This window comes from Pipistrellus hanaki (genome assembly GCF_964339955.1).
Source record: "Pipistrellus hanaki genome assembly, chromosome: 3".
NCBI classification, from domain to species: domain Eukaryota; kingdom Metazoa; phylum Chordata; class Mammalia; order Chiroptera; family Vespertilionidae; genus Pipistrellus; species Pipistrellus hanaki.
The window spans coordinates 170,303,436-170,317,997 of record NC_140505.1 but is presented as its reverse complement, the minus strand read 5'-3'; the positions used below and the strand labels follow the sequence as shown (position 1 = coordinate 170,317,997).

Here is a 14,562-nt window from a genome sequence, read left to right as displayed (position 1 = left end):
GCATTAGGCTAACCGAAATAAGCCAGAGAAAGACAAGTACCATGTGATTTCACTCATAGATGGGACCTAATGAACAAAAGAAACTAACAAATAGGAACAGACTCATAGAAAACAGACTGACAAAAAGAAAAAAGTAAAAAAAAAGAAAAAGAAAACAGACTGACAGCTGTCAGAGGGGAGGAGGATTTCAGGGCTGGATGAAAAAGGTGAAGAGATTAAGCAAAAACAAAAAAAGACACAGACAACAGTATGGTGATTATCAGAAGGAAAGGGTGTGGGGGAGGTAGAAGAGGGTACAGGGTGGATAAATGGTGATGAAGGAGACTTGACTTGGGGTGGTGAGCATACAATATAATGTACAGATGATGTATTATAGAATGGCACACCTGAAACCTATATAATATTATTAACCAATGTTGCCCAAATAAATTCAATAAGAAATAACAGAGAACACTGAGAACTTAGTATGGGCCAGGGACTGTGCTGGTCTCTGGGGAATGTAATGATGAGCCCAAAGCTATGGAGTGGGGATGATGCCAGGTCACACAGTAGTGTTAATGTGGGTGTAATTGCAAGTGAAGGGAAGTGCTTTTAAGGAAAGGAACAAGGTTCTATGAGAGTATCTAACAGAAGGACATTAAGAGTTTTTTTTGTAATAATTGTAATTTGTGGAGCATTCTTATAAAATTACAGCTTATACTTCTGTAGCACTTTGCACTTTATAAGTAAATTATCCATATTATTTCACGTAATTTGAATGTGAAACAGGATATTTATTATTATGATGTCCTCTTGCAGACACAGAGGCTTAGAGAAACTAAGGAAGTCCCTAAGTTCCATTCCCAGTAAGTATTAGAGACAAAATTTAAACCTAAGTCTGTAAAATTCCACCTCTCTCTCCCTTTTTGTCAGCAAAGTTTAATAAATATGAAATGTTCAGAGAAGTTGAGGATAATATAACTTCTTCTGGGTTAAGAAACGAATATGTAGGTGGATGCACTGCCTTCCTCTTTTCTGGCTGGAAACATGGAGGGAGAAGGATAATAATAATAATAATAATAATAATAATAATAATCCTGCTGGGCCAGAAACCCTCAAGAAAAAGCAAAGGAATTTTGCAGAGCTGAAGCTCAAGCTCCTGAGAAAGAAGCTTTGCCCAAAAGATGCTTCGAAAGGCAAGGAGGAAGCTAATCATGAAAAAGCTAAGCACTATCTCAAGGAATACAGGCAGATATACAGAACGGAGATTTGAATGGCTTGGGATGGCAAGAAAAGCTGGTAACTTCTATGTACCTGCTGAACCCAAATTGGCATTTGTCATCAGGATCAGAGGTATCAACGGTGTGAGCCCACAGGTCCGAAAGGTGCTGCAGCTTCTCCGCCTTCGCCAGATCTTCAACGGCACCTTTGTTGAGCTCAACAAGGCTTCCATGACCATGCTGAGGACTGGGGAGCCATACATTGCATGGGGTACCCAAACCTGAAGTCCGTAAATGAGTTGATCTACAAGCGTGGTTATGGCAAAATCAACAAAAACCCAATTACCCTGACAAATAACTCATTGATTGCTTGATCTCTTAGTATGACATCATCTGCATGGAAGATCTGATTCATGAGATCTACAATGTTGGAAAGCGCTTCAAAGAAGTGACAATTTCATGTGGCCCTTCAAGTTATCTTCTCTACAAGTGGGATGAAGAAGATCACCCATTTTGTAGAAGGTGGAGAGATGTTAGGAACAGGGAAGACCAGATCAATAGGCTTATTAGAAGGATGAACTAAGGTATCTACCATGGTTATTTTTTTAATAAACCGAGTCCTTTAAAATTGAAAAAAAGAAAAAGAAAAAAAAGAAACAAACATGTACAGTTGAAGAGCCTAGTATATCCCTTCCCCATGGCGTTTCCTCCTTCCCTTCTCAAAGGTAACCATTTTGCTGAGTTTGTATTTACCAATCCCATGCCCACTTCTATACTTTACATACCATGTAAAGAAACTATATATACTTTTGCATGCTTTTGAACTTTATATTAATGGTATTAGTGAGTGTGTCATTTTGCAACTTGTTTTTATGCTTAACATCCTTATTGAGTTGTACGGTATTCTTGTTTTTACATATAGTTCTAATCCATTCAATTTAACTGTGATATAACATTGCATTGTATTGTTATAGCACAGTATTTCAAGATGATGTTGAGAAATACTTGGATCATTTCCTATTTATTTATGTATTTATTTTATTACAAATACTAGTAGTCCTGTTCATGAATCCGTGTGCCAGTAGCTTGCCAGTGGTTCGCTGCTGCCCTCCAGTAGCTCTCCACCTGCTGCCCCACCCTCCTGTAGCTCCCTCTGCCCCTCCTCCCGCCCCCATAGCTTGCTGCCCCACCCTCCTGCTTATTCATGATCCAGTGATTACGTGGTTGGTGGTTACATCTTCAATGAATGTACTCCTTTAAGCAACAGAGAGTTTCTTTAGGGCTGTGATTATAAACTTCTTCCCCTCCTCTTCTTTGAAAATTAATTAGGATCTTCTGGGAGAAAAACATTGTTATCCAGTATATACACATAGTCAGGCACTAGACAACAAATATATGTATACTGCTCACACAGTCATACACCACACACTGCTGTGTTATGTGTGTATTCTCTGGTAATTTCTATTCTATAGGATAGGAGTGTCTTTTGTTCTAATGAGGTGACTCTGGGGGAGCTCCTGGATAGGGGCTGGTCACCAGAAAGACAGAATCATGATTAGACAGACCCTTGGCTTTATCAGACTTGTCTCCAACTCTTGCCAAGAGAGAGGGCTGAAAATTATCCATTTTCATATGCCTATGTGATGAACCCTCCATAAAAATAGTATGGGGTTTGGAGAGCTCCCAGCTTGGTGAACATGTGGAGGTGTTGGGAGAGTGACATGCCTGGAGAGGCCATGGAAGCTTCATTCCCCTTCCCACATATCTTTCCCTGTTCATTCCTATCACCTGGATGTTCAACTGTATATCATACTCTTTTATAATAGACCAGTAAAAGTAAGGAAAATGTTTCTCTGAGTTCTGTGACCACTTTAGCAAACCAACTGAACCTGAGGAGGAAGTCATTAGAACCACCAAACTATAGCCTGTTGGTCAGACACTCAAGTGACAAACTATAGCCTGTTGGGCAGACGCTCAGGTGACAAACTATAGCCTGTTGGTCAGAAGCTCAGGTGACATTCTGAACTTTTGATTGGCTTCTGAGTGGGGTGAGGGCAGTCTTGTAAGACTGAACCTTTAACCTGTGGTATCTGACCCTATCTCTGAGTAGATAGTGTCAGAACTGAGTTGATGTTGCAGAAAATTATTTGGTGTGAGGGAGAACCTCCACACAATTGGTGACCAGAAGTGAAGTGTTTTGTGTGGGTAATAAAGGAGACTCTCAGGAAAGAAAGACACAGTGGGGAAGAATTGGATTTTTCCTTACATGGGAAGGAAAAAAGCTGAGTTTACCCATTAGACAGAGGATATGTTCATTTGTTGAAGCAATGAAAGCACATTTGGGGTTGCAAGGGTCTCTACCTGGTCATGCTGACAACAATCCAGGCATTCTCCAAGATCCATCTGTCTTCTGCACAGGCCAGATGGGTGAGCTGAGTGCACATGTGGTAGAAATCACCATCCCTGCACATTTCGAGTCCTTGACAGTAAGTGGCACTGATCTCTGCATTCCCTCCAGGAACTGGGTATTGCTTTTGGTTTACTGAGGTAGAGGAAATTTTGGTGGCTCCTACCTGGCCTTCCCTAGCAAACTGACACTCACTCCAGAGGTTAGGGAGCCAGTGTGGGCATTCTGCCAACTGCTTAGTATGTTTATTCCAAGTATGCAAATGGGGAAATAATCACTGGGCCCAATGTGATAGGAATCTGAGCAAACTCCATGGGGTACTTGACCTCTGTAAACCCCTAATCTGGTGGATCACACTGACATTTTGGGTCTCCTGGAATTAGTGTCAGTTCAGTGCCAGTGTCAAGTATTCCTGGCAAATCTGATAATTTCTTTTCCCCCAGCACATGGTTTCTTGCTAAAAGGCTATAGATTCCTTTGGGAAAGGCCGGGGGAAAGATGAACAGAATGAATTTTTGATAGTGTCCCTGGGCACCTCCTTAAGGGGACCCGGCCTCTCTGTCATTCAAGGTTTCTGGCTCACGTCTGGGAATTGATTGAGGGGCCGTGACGCTGTTTTTATGATTCAGGTTAGATATTTGACCTAAAGCTTTTCTGCTTACACAAATCAAATGATTGCCGCTTTGATTCTGCTGTCCGTTTTGGCAGCCACTCCCACCTTGTCTTTGGTGCTTGAAGGCTGCCACCTGACCCCTTCCACTCCAGGATCCAATGATTCCCACTGCATTTGTGTTTCCCAATTCAGTGATGGCAGTTCCCACTGTGAGGTCTGGCCTACAGAGAAGAGCCATCACACAGCTCTTCAAGGATGCTGAGCTATCTTTCTCACAGTAGTGGTGAAAGATGTCTTCTGGCCCTGGTCAATTTTGCTCAGTGGTTAGAGTGTCCACAGAGTTGGATTCCAGTCAAGGACACATACTTCAGCTGTAAGCTATATCCCCCAGTCAGAGCGTGTGCAGGGTAAGTAACCAGTCAATGTGTCCCTCTCACATTGATGTTTATCTCCTGTCTCTCCCCCTCCCTTCCACCTTCTCTAAAAATCAATGGAAAAAATATGGTCAGGTGAGGATTAACAAAAAGAAAACAAAACAAACCTTCTAGACCCTCCCAGTGTGGACGAATAGATCTTAAATGGCAAATCCACTTTAACATTTCAATCTCCCTAAACCAAGGCAGGTCAGGCAGTCTGTGGCTTTCCCCTAAAGCAGTGGTTCTCAACCTTTCTAATACGGTGACCCTTTAATACAATTCCTCATGTTGTGGTGACCCCCAACCATAAAATTATTTTCGATGCTACTTCACAACTATAATTTTGCTACTGTTATGAATTATAATGTAAATATCTGTATTTTCTGATGGTCTTAGGCGACCCTGCTAGTGGTTCTCAACTTGTGGGTTGGGAAATTACAGTAGCAAAATTGTAGTTATGAAGTAGCAATGAAAATAATTTTATGGTTGGGGGTCACCACAACATGAGGAACTGTATTAAAGGGTCGAGGTATTAGAAAGGTTGAGAACCACTGCCCTAAGGGAAGGTGACTGCCTGAAATAATCCACTCTTTTTTCTCCCCAATGTTTTTATTGATTTCAGAGAGGTAAGGAGAGGTAAGGAGATATTGAGAGAATTACTGGTCAGCTGCCTCCTGCATGCCTCCTCCTGGGAATCGAGCCCACCATCCAGACATGTGCCCTGACTGGATTGAACCGTGACCTCCTGTTTCATAGGTTGATGCTCAACCATGCCAGCCAGGCTAATCCACTTTTTAAACTTTCTTATTCTGACCTCTTTCTGCTTATAAAAGTCTTTAATTTTGTGCAGCTCCTCAGAGCACCTTTCTATAGATGGAATGCTGCTGATCCATGAGTCGTTTGATAAAGCCAATGTTAATAACTAATTTAATTTTTTTTAATGTTATGTGGCTCTCTCTGAGGAATGGCTGAGGTGGGCATGTCAATAATCTATTTTCACGAGGAGCCTCCTGGAAGGGAACTCACCCAAATGGAAGGAGAAATCTGGCATGATATGCTCCACTCAGTAACAAAATCTCAGGGTCAGAGTTGACGTGAAATTCTCCCACAATAAACTGTGACTTCAGTGAGGTAACGATTGCATCTATTTAGTTTACACTGTACATCCAGAACCTGGCACATAGTAGATAATAAGTACTTATTGATTGACTGACTGAATTATTTTTTGTTGTTGTTGTTAATCCTCATCAGAGGATATTTTTCCATTGATTTTTTTAGGGACGGTGGAAGAGAGAGGGAAAGGGAAACATCGATGTTAGAAAAACACACCAATTGGTTGCCTCCTGCTCGAGTTCTGACCAGAGCCTGGGCTGGGGAGGAAGGAGCATGCAACCCAAGTAATCTGCTCTTGACTGAGTCAAACCTGGGACCCCTTGGTCCATAGGTTGAGGCTCTATCCACTGAGCCAGACCAGCTGGGTCTGACTGAATTCTTATTATTGAAAACTGGAACAGTGAGCCGAGGGTTTTTCCCCCAGGTTGTGTCTCAAGTTGCCAAAGAATGAGCTCCTTGGAACAGAAGATTTAAGCAAAAGTGTGGAAAATTTGTTACACGCAGATTCAGACTCCCCACATGGGGAGGGGGCCTAATAGCGGGCTGCCCGTGAAGCCTTGTAGTCCAGGGTATCTATTTGTTACAAGCCTGCTCTAGGTCTACCTGTGTTGCCACCTGAATGATTCCCTCATTGTCTTGCCCAGCAACGGACCTGAACTTTCCCTGTTTCTATGTGTTCGTACACCTTGTTGCTGCAGGCCCTCCCTTGGTTTCCCATACCTCCCGCCCTGTGTCCAAAAACATTCTGTTATTTCAGCCTGGCTGGTTTCTGTGATTAGATTTAGTCAGACTGCCTTGTTTGTCCCTGCTTAGGTCCCACCTGCGTAGCAAGCTAACTTCTCTCATTATTGCCTCGTGCATGTCACCCAAGTTGGCTTTCACTTTAGCTCTAACGAATTCATATTAGGACCCAGAAGGCTAAATGTAAAAAAGAAAAAAAAGAAAAAGAAAAAAAAAATAGGCAGAAATTATGTCACCAAAAACACTGCCTTGGTATCTCCTAAAAAGAATAACCAGAAAAACAAGGAAGTGTTTTCTTCTCTTTACAGCACTTTCCTCACTTTACATTACTATGCAGTTTTAGCCCTTCCTGGGCTTCTGGGTAATGGCAGGAGGTTCCTTCCAGGAGATGTTACACTCTCCACAGTACGGTGAGCCAGTTTCCAGGCAGTAGACAAGAATGTTTAGGAATATGGAGCTGGAGAGTCTGTGTAAGTGAGTAGAGGGGAAGAGCTAGATACATCTTCCTGGGACCTCATTTGGTATCCACAGCTTGGAGAAATTCGGGTTATATTTGGGGGTTGTGGCAGAGATTGCTAGCTGCTCACCAAATTCTAATTTCCTCATTTTTTGGACACATACCTTGCAGTTAGGTGTGACCTTGTGGTTGAGTTCTAGCCAATGGAATATGCATAGAAGTTATGTGCACCACACCCAAATTTCCATTGTGCTTGAGCCAAAATATTTTAAAAATTTATTACTGCATTAGCCTACCCAATCAACACAGGGTAGGCTAATCAGCTAAGACTTTTACATGTCCTGCTACTGTACATACAGCCAGTCCTTCGTATCTTCGAGTTCCACATCCGTGGATTGAAAATATTCAAGGAAACTAAGTTCCAGGTAAGGTGATGGCTAAACAATACATTCTGACAACTACTTACATAGCATTTACATTGTATTAGGTATCATAATAGATATGATATGTTAGGTTGAGGCAGGGGGGAAGCCCAGAGCTGATGCAAGCATCTGCAAGGTAGATGGTGACAAAGACAGCTGGAGCCTTCCTAGCCTTCCTAGACCCCTGGCCTGAGGCAGGAATTCCATGCCTCTCATGCCCTCCATCCTCCCCCTCACCGAACAGCTGTGTAAAAGAAGTACCTATGCTGCTTTTTTGGCCCGAACTTCCCTGGCCCACCCTCAGACCAGCGAGCTTCGCCTGGGAGCGCAAGATTAAAACCTCACCCCTTTTTAATCTCTTGGACTCTGTGTCTTGCTTCTGTGTCACAGACCTCTCAGCTGGAACCTTACAATAAGAAATCTAGAGATATTTTAAGTATACAGGAGCATGTGAGTAGGTTATGTGCAAATACTATGCCATCCTATAGAATAAAAGGCTAATATGCGCCGGGACGGGTTTGGCTCAATGGATAGAGCGTCGGCTTGGGGACTAAGGGGTCCCAGATTCTATTCCTGTCAAGGGCATGTGCCTTGGTTGCGGGCATATCCCCAGTAGCGGGTGTGCAAGAGGCAGCTGATTGATGACTCTCTCTCATTGATGTTTCTGACTCTCTATCTCTCTCCCTTCTTCTCTGTACAAAATCAATAAAATATATTTTTTTAAAAAAGGCTAATATGCAAATTGTCCTCTTGACTGGGAGTTCAATCAGGGGGTGGGGCCGTCTGGCCAATGGCTTGTGGTGCCTCCCCTTTCTGGCCTGCCCCACCCTCAATGGGTCCCCCCACCCTCATTGGGGGTGGGCCTGGCCAGCCAACCACCTGCGGGCGTTCTTCCCCCCCCCCCCCCAACCCACCCCACACACACACACCTGCACAGCCCGATTGGATCAAGGTGGGCCAGCTGGACGAATTTGTGCACCAGGCCTCTAGTTTTATATAGTCTTGAGCACCCATAGATTTTGTTTTCTGTGAGGGGTCCTGGAACCAATCCCCTGTGGATACTATTGTGCCTGCAACATGGGTGTTTGGGAATGGAAATGGAGGCTCAGAGATCATTGCAGTTTTGAGGATACTAGTCAGCTATGAAGAAGCTGAAGTTGAAGAGATGCCCTGGGAGCTTGGTAGGATTTTCAAAAGGGAAGAGCTGATAGAGTTTTAGAAACGGCAGCAAGAAATGAGCTTTCCTACAAAGTGATCTTGCTGTTACTCAGACAACACATTTCAAAAAGGATCACAGCTCTTCCTAGAGAGTAGCAGAGTGTGAGATGGCACAGAGCGTGTATTTGCGTCTCACCCCTGAGTATTTAACTGGAGCCACAAGCTAGGTATTGGGTTGTGTAATGGGGAAGCCTGTTCAGCTTTCTGTGCAAAACATGGAGCAGTGGACATTCTCTGAGGATGGAGATGCTGGCAGAACCCACGAGCTATTTTCTCCAGGAAATCTCCCTGGTCTCTTCCTTCACCCAAATCTGGGATAAGAATACTTTCTATGCACTCCTGAAATATCCCATTTTTACTGCTGTTCTGGTTTCCAATTGCTGAATAATGAAATCATTCTAAAACTTACTGACTTTAAACAGCAATACCCATCTCCCCCCCCCCCCCCCCATTATTATCTCTCATGGCTTTGGCCATTCACTGGGCTCAGCTTACACAATTCTCACTTGGGGAAGGTGTCATGCTGTTGCAGCCAGATGGGATTGGAGTCATCTCGAAAGCTTCCTCACTCACAGACCTGGTGTGGGGGCTGATGCTCTCAACCAGGCACCCACACAGGCCTCTCCATGTGGCCTGGGCTTCCCCACAGCACGGCAGCTGGGTTCTGAGAGTGAGTGTGCCATGAGGACTGGGTGGGTGCAGAATGACCTTTATTTTGTTGTCACTCAAGGTTATTTTCCCATTGATTTTTAGAGACAGTGGAAGGGAGGGGAAGAAACAAAGAAAGAAACATTGACACATTGATTGGTTGCCTCCCACACGTGCCCTGACCGGAGCCAGGGGTTGAGCAGTCAACCAAAATATGTGCCCTTGACTGGAATCAAACCCAGAACCCTTGAGTCGATCGGCCTATGCTCTGTCCTCTGAGCCAAATTGGCTAGGGCAGTATGACCTTTTCTAATTTAACTTTGGAAGTCTTATAGAATCACTTTACCATATTCTCTTTTGTGGCAGCAGTGACAAGCCCTCAGCCACATTTAGAGGGAGAGGACATAGGAATGTCAAAGAATTTTGGGGCATGTTTAAAAGCCACTATAACTGCTGTCATAGGACTTTCACATAATTTTGTCTACCTCTCCTACTAGAAAGTAAGTTCCTTGAAGGTATTGAGGATTCTTATTTATATTTGAATCCCCAGCATAGTAGGCATTCAATAGGTGTTTGGTGAATGAATGAATAAAATAGCATTGTAACATTGGAGGTTTCAATAAGCTCTCACTAGAAGAGATGTTTTGTTTGTGAGAAGTAAAACATTTGGAGGAACTACCTTTTCTAATCTAATTCTGAAGACAAACTTTTAAGAATGTAATTAGAGTTGTCATTAGGAAAGATTAAATTTTCAGTTTACAGGATAGATTTAGGGATGATGAGAGGAGGAGGGGAGACGTTTGAGGCAGAGTCTACCAAGATGAGATCTAATGAGGCTCTGTCTTGGAGTGGATGTGAAAGATATCGAAAGATAGAATCTAGTAGTCTCAGGGAGGACTGGTGCAGAGAAAAGGAAGAATAAAGGTAACTAAGCTTTTGAACCTCGGTGGCTGAGAAATGGTAGGGTCATTAACAGAAAAAGGGAAGGCAGAGTAAGACCACTATTGAAATGCTAGCCATTCAAGTCTCATTTCAAAGAACTCACTTGTTCCATATAGACTTTCTGATTTCTCTTCAGCCAGATGCAATATCTTTCTCCTTTTAGTTCCCAAACCCTTTGTTATACTGTCATGTTGCTTAACTCGCTCTGCCTCTTACAATGACTCTGACCCTATCATTTTTTCCATCCCACGTAGCACTTAAAATAGTGCTTTGTACTTTATAAGTCAGAGTACATTTACACTGAATTATGCAGTCTGGGGTGGGGAAAAATAGTCCCCCAAATTGGCTTTACTTTGTTACTGTCGTTGCCCATTGGGTTGCTAGAACAAAATACCACAGACTGGGTCACTTAGGTATTTCTCACAGTTCTAGACACTGGTAGTCTGAGATCAGGGTGTCAGCATGGTCAGATGAGGGCTTTCTTTTTGGTTATAGAATTCTAGTTGTATTCTCACGTGACAGAAGAGCTCTGTGGGACCTCTTTTATAAAAGCATTAATTGTCCTGGCCATTTTTTTTCAGTGGGTAGAGCATCAGCCCTAGGACCAAAGAGTTGTGGGTTCGATTCCTGGTCAAGAGCATGTACTTTGGTTGCAGATTCCATAGCCTCAGTAGGGGAGTGTGTGGGAGGCAACCAATTGATCTGTCTTTCTCCCATCTCTCTCTCTCTCTCTCTCTCTCTCTCTCTCTCTCTCTCTCTCTCTCTCTCTCTCTCTCTCCCCTCTCCTCCCTTCATTCCACTCTCTCTGGAAATTAATAGAAAAAAAATATCCTCAAATTAAAAAAAGAAACTAAAGCAACATAATTCTTTAAAAAAAGTAATGGAAAAAATATCCTCGGGTGAGGATTAACAACAACAATATATACATAAGCCCTAATCCCATTCATAAGGGTGTCACCTTGTAACATTTCACATTGGGTATTAGGATTTGAACATGTACATTTGGGGAGGACTCTAACATTCAGACTATAGTAATTACTGTTCCTTTCCCAAACTAACTTCCTTCTATTCCCCTCCCCCCCACATTCATGTTATTTCTTCTGATATAGTTACACTTTAAAGAATGTTTTTCTTTCTTTTTCTTAAAAAGATTAAAAAAAATTGATTTCAGAGAGGGAGAGGGAGAGTTAGAAACATCAATAATGAGACTCATTGACTGCCTGACTCCTGCATGCCTCCTACTGGGGATGGAACCTGCAACTTGGACATGTGCCCTGACTGGCATTGAACAGTGATCTCCTGATTCATAGTTGTCGATCAACCACTGAGCCACATAGGCCAGGTAACACTTTAAAAAAAAAAAAAGTATTTTATTGATTTTTGTACAGAGAGGAAGGGAGAGAGATAGAGAGTTAGAAACATCAATGAGAGAGAGTCATCGATCAGCTGCCTCTTGCACACCCCCTACTGGGGATGTGCCCGCAACCAAGGTTCATGCCCTTGACCGGAACCGAACCCGGGGCCCTTCAGTCCCCAAGCCGACGCTCTATCCATTGAGCTAAACCGGTCCAACACTTTTTTTTTCTCTTATGATTTTTTTACATAAATAAAGTAGATCAGGGGCACATGTAATATTTTCAACAATAAAGACTTATTTTTAAAAAGTAGATAAATACACTATCACTCTTTAGCTTTACTGCACAGTAAATTAATGGGTATTTTGGTAAGCATGGTTTGTATCTAGACTCTTTGATAGCAATCTAGGTACACAGTATGTTTTAGGGGTGGAATTCTTCCTGTTACTCCCAATATTTCTTTTTAAAAAATAATTCTTAAAAAAAGAATTCTTTATTGTTGGAAGTATTACATATGTTTCCTTTTCCCCCATTGACTCCCTCCAGCCTGCCCCTGTACCCCACCCCAGAACCTGTGTTCATGGGTCATGCATATATGCATACAAGGTCCTTGGTTGATTACCTCCCACCAACCCACATTCCCTCCAAGATTCTGCGCTCTGTTCCATGCTTTGAGTCTCTGGACCCACTTTGTTCATCAGTTTAATTTTGTTACTAAGATTCCACATATGAGTGAGATTATGTGATATTTGTCTTTCTCCAATTAACTTATTTCACTTAGCATGATACCCTCTTCTAGGTTGCTCCATGATGCCTCAAAGGGTAAAGATTCTTCCTTTTTACTGCTGTCTAGTATTTCATGGTATAAATGTACCACAGCTTTTATATCCATTCATCTACTGATGAACACTTGGGCTGTCTCCCCATATTTCTTTATAGGATTACCCTCCTGTAAAGAAGTCTGAGTTCTGAATATGAACACTAGAGCACTAGGGAGATTCTAGCTTTCATTTGTGAGTGCCTAATTCAGGTAGGGAGTGTTAAACTGGCAAATTCCATTCTACATTCAGGGACTAGGAGGAAATTGGAAAGTCTGACCTTGAATTAATGTGGTTTGTTCAACAGGCATGTGAGTGACAAATTCTCAAATAATTACTGGGTGAGTTTCAAGGTGATACACTTGTTGGGGTTCTTGGGACCACTGATAACTAGTATTGGAGGACTCAAAAGAGGAACAGTGGTTACTGTCAGGTGAATGGACTGCCCTAGTGACATTTCTGATCTCTTCCTCAGCTGCACAGCCACATTCCTGATTGATTATATGGTTTCTTGTCAAACCTAACAGGTCAAAGAAGAAAGACCTTGGGAATGTTAGGGGGGGAAAGTTTTTCTACGACTTTTGAGAGATCTTTCCTGATGGAGGGAGCTCCGTGATATGGCTTTTCTGGTCACTCTCCATTGCATCACTCACTGTGCCCTGGGCGGGGGTGGGGATGGGGGGTGGGGAGGGGTGGAGTGACTTAGCTAGCTGGTACGTAGGAAAAATAACTGGGCATGTCTTGCTCAGTGTGGTCCTTCTTCCTTGTGAGTGTGAGCTGTCACAGGAACATATGTTCTCTATTTGGGCAGGTCTCTCATGGCCTAGTGTTATTTATATCTAGAAAGGTAATTCTAGGGTTCAGCTAATCACCACTTGTGTTTTTTTTTTTTGTGTGTGTAGTAAAGTCCTTTTTAAAAAAATAATTCTTTTTCTTTTAAATATATTTTATTTTTATAAATAAATTTTTTTTTTTTTTTTTTTTTTTTTTTTTTTTTTTTTTTTTTTTTTTTTTTTTTTTTTTACAGAGAGGAAGGGAGAGAGACAGAGAATTAGGGACATTGATGAGAGAAACATCGATCAGCTGCCTCCTGCACACCCCCTATTGGGTATGTGCCCACAACCAAGACACATGCCCTTGACCAGAATTGAACCTGGGACCCTTCAGTCTGCAGGCCGACGCTCTATCCACTGAGCCAAACCAGTGAGGGCTAAAAAATAATTCTTTATTGTTGAAAGTATTACATATGTTTTTCTTTTCCCCCATTTGAACCCCTCCAGCCTGACCCTACCACCCCCCCCCCACCTGCCCTAGACCTTTAGCACCTTATTGTCTATGCCCATGGGTTGTGCATATATGCATATAAGGTCTTTGGTTGTTTACCTCCCACCTACCCACCCACCCTCCCTGGCCTTCCCTCGAGATTCCGCACTCTGTCCCATGCTTCCATGTCTCTGGATCCACTTTGTTTGTCAGTTTATTTTATTATTTAAATTCCACATATGAGTGAGAACATGTGATACTTATTTTTTTCCAATTGACTCATTTCACTTAGCATGATACTCTCCAGGTCCCTTCATGCTGCCTCAAAAGGCCAGAGATACTTCTTCTTCTTCTTCTTTTTTTTACTGTTGCATAGTATTCCATGGTATATATTACCACAGCTTTTTGTTGTTGTTAATCCTAATCCAAAGATATTTTTCCTATTGATTTTAGAGAGATTGGAAGAGAGAGGAAAAGACAGAGAGGAACATTGATGTGAGAGAAACACATTGATCGGTTGCATCCTGCACTCACCCCAATCAGGGCCTGGGCTGGGGAGGAGCCTCTAACTAAGGTATGTGCCCTTGACTGGACTTGAACTCGGGATCCTTTGGGTCACAGGCTGGTGCTCTATCCACTGAGCCAAACCAGCTAGGGCACCACAGCTTTTTATCCACTTATCTACAGATATGCCCTTGGGCTATTTTCAGATCTTAGCTATTATAAATTGTGCTGCTATGAACATAAGGCTGCATACATTCTTTCTGATTGGTAATTTGGGTTTCTTAGGATATACCCTGTTTCCCCGAAAATAAGACATTGTCTTATATTAATTTTTTTCTCCCAAAGTCGCACTTGGTCTTATTTTCAGGGGATGTCTTATCTTTCCCTGTGCTAGGTCTTATTTTCAGAGGATGTCTTATTTTTGGGGAAACACGGTATTCCTAGAA

The 14,562-nt window shown here is 42.5% G+C and overlaps 1 pseudogene across 1 annotated transcript; it reads left to right on the top strand.

The window, feature by feature from the left end:
* The first annotated feature begins 1,148 nt into the window (after nucleotides 1-1,148).
* LOC311619557 (large ribosomal subunit protein uL30-like) lies at nucleotides 1,149-2,079 on the top strand (annotated as a pseudogene). Its single transcript has one exon. The product of its transcript is annotated as a large ribosomal subunit protein uL30-like (transcript).
* Nucleotides 2,080-14,562: the final 12,483 nt, after the last annotated feature.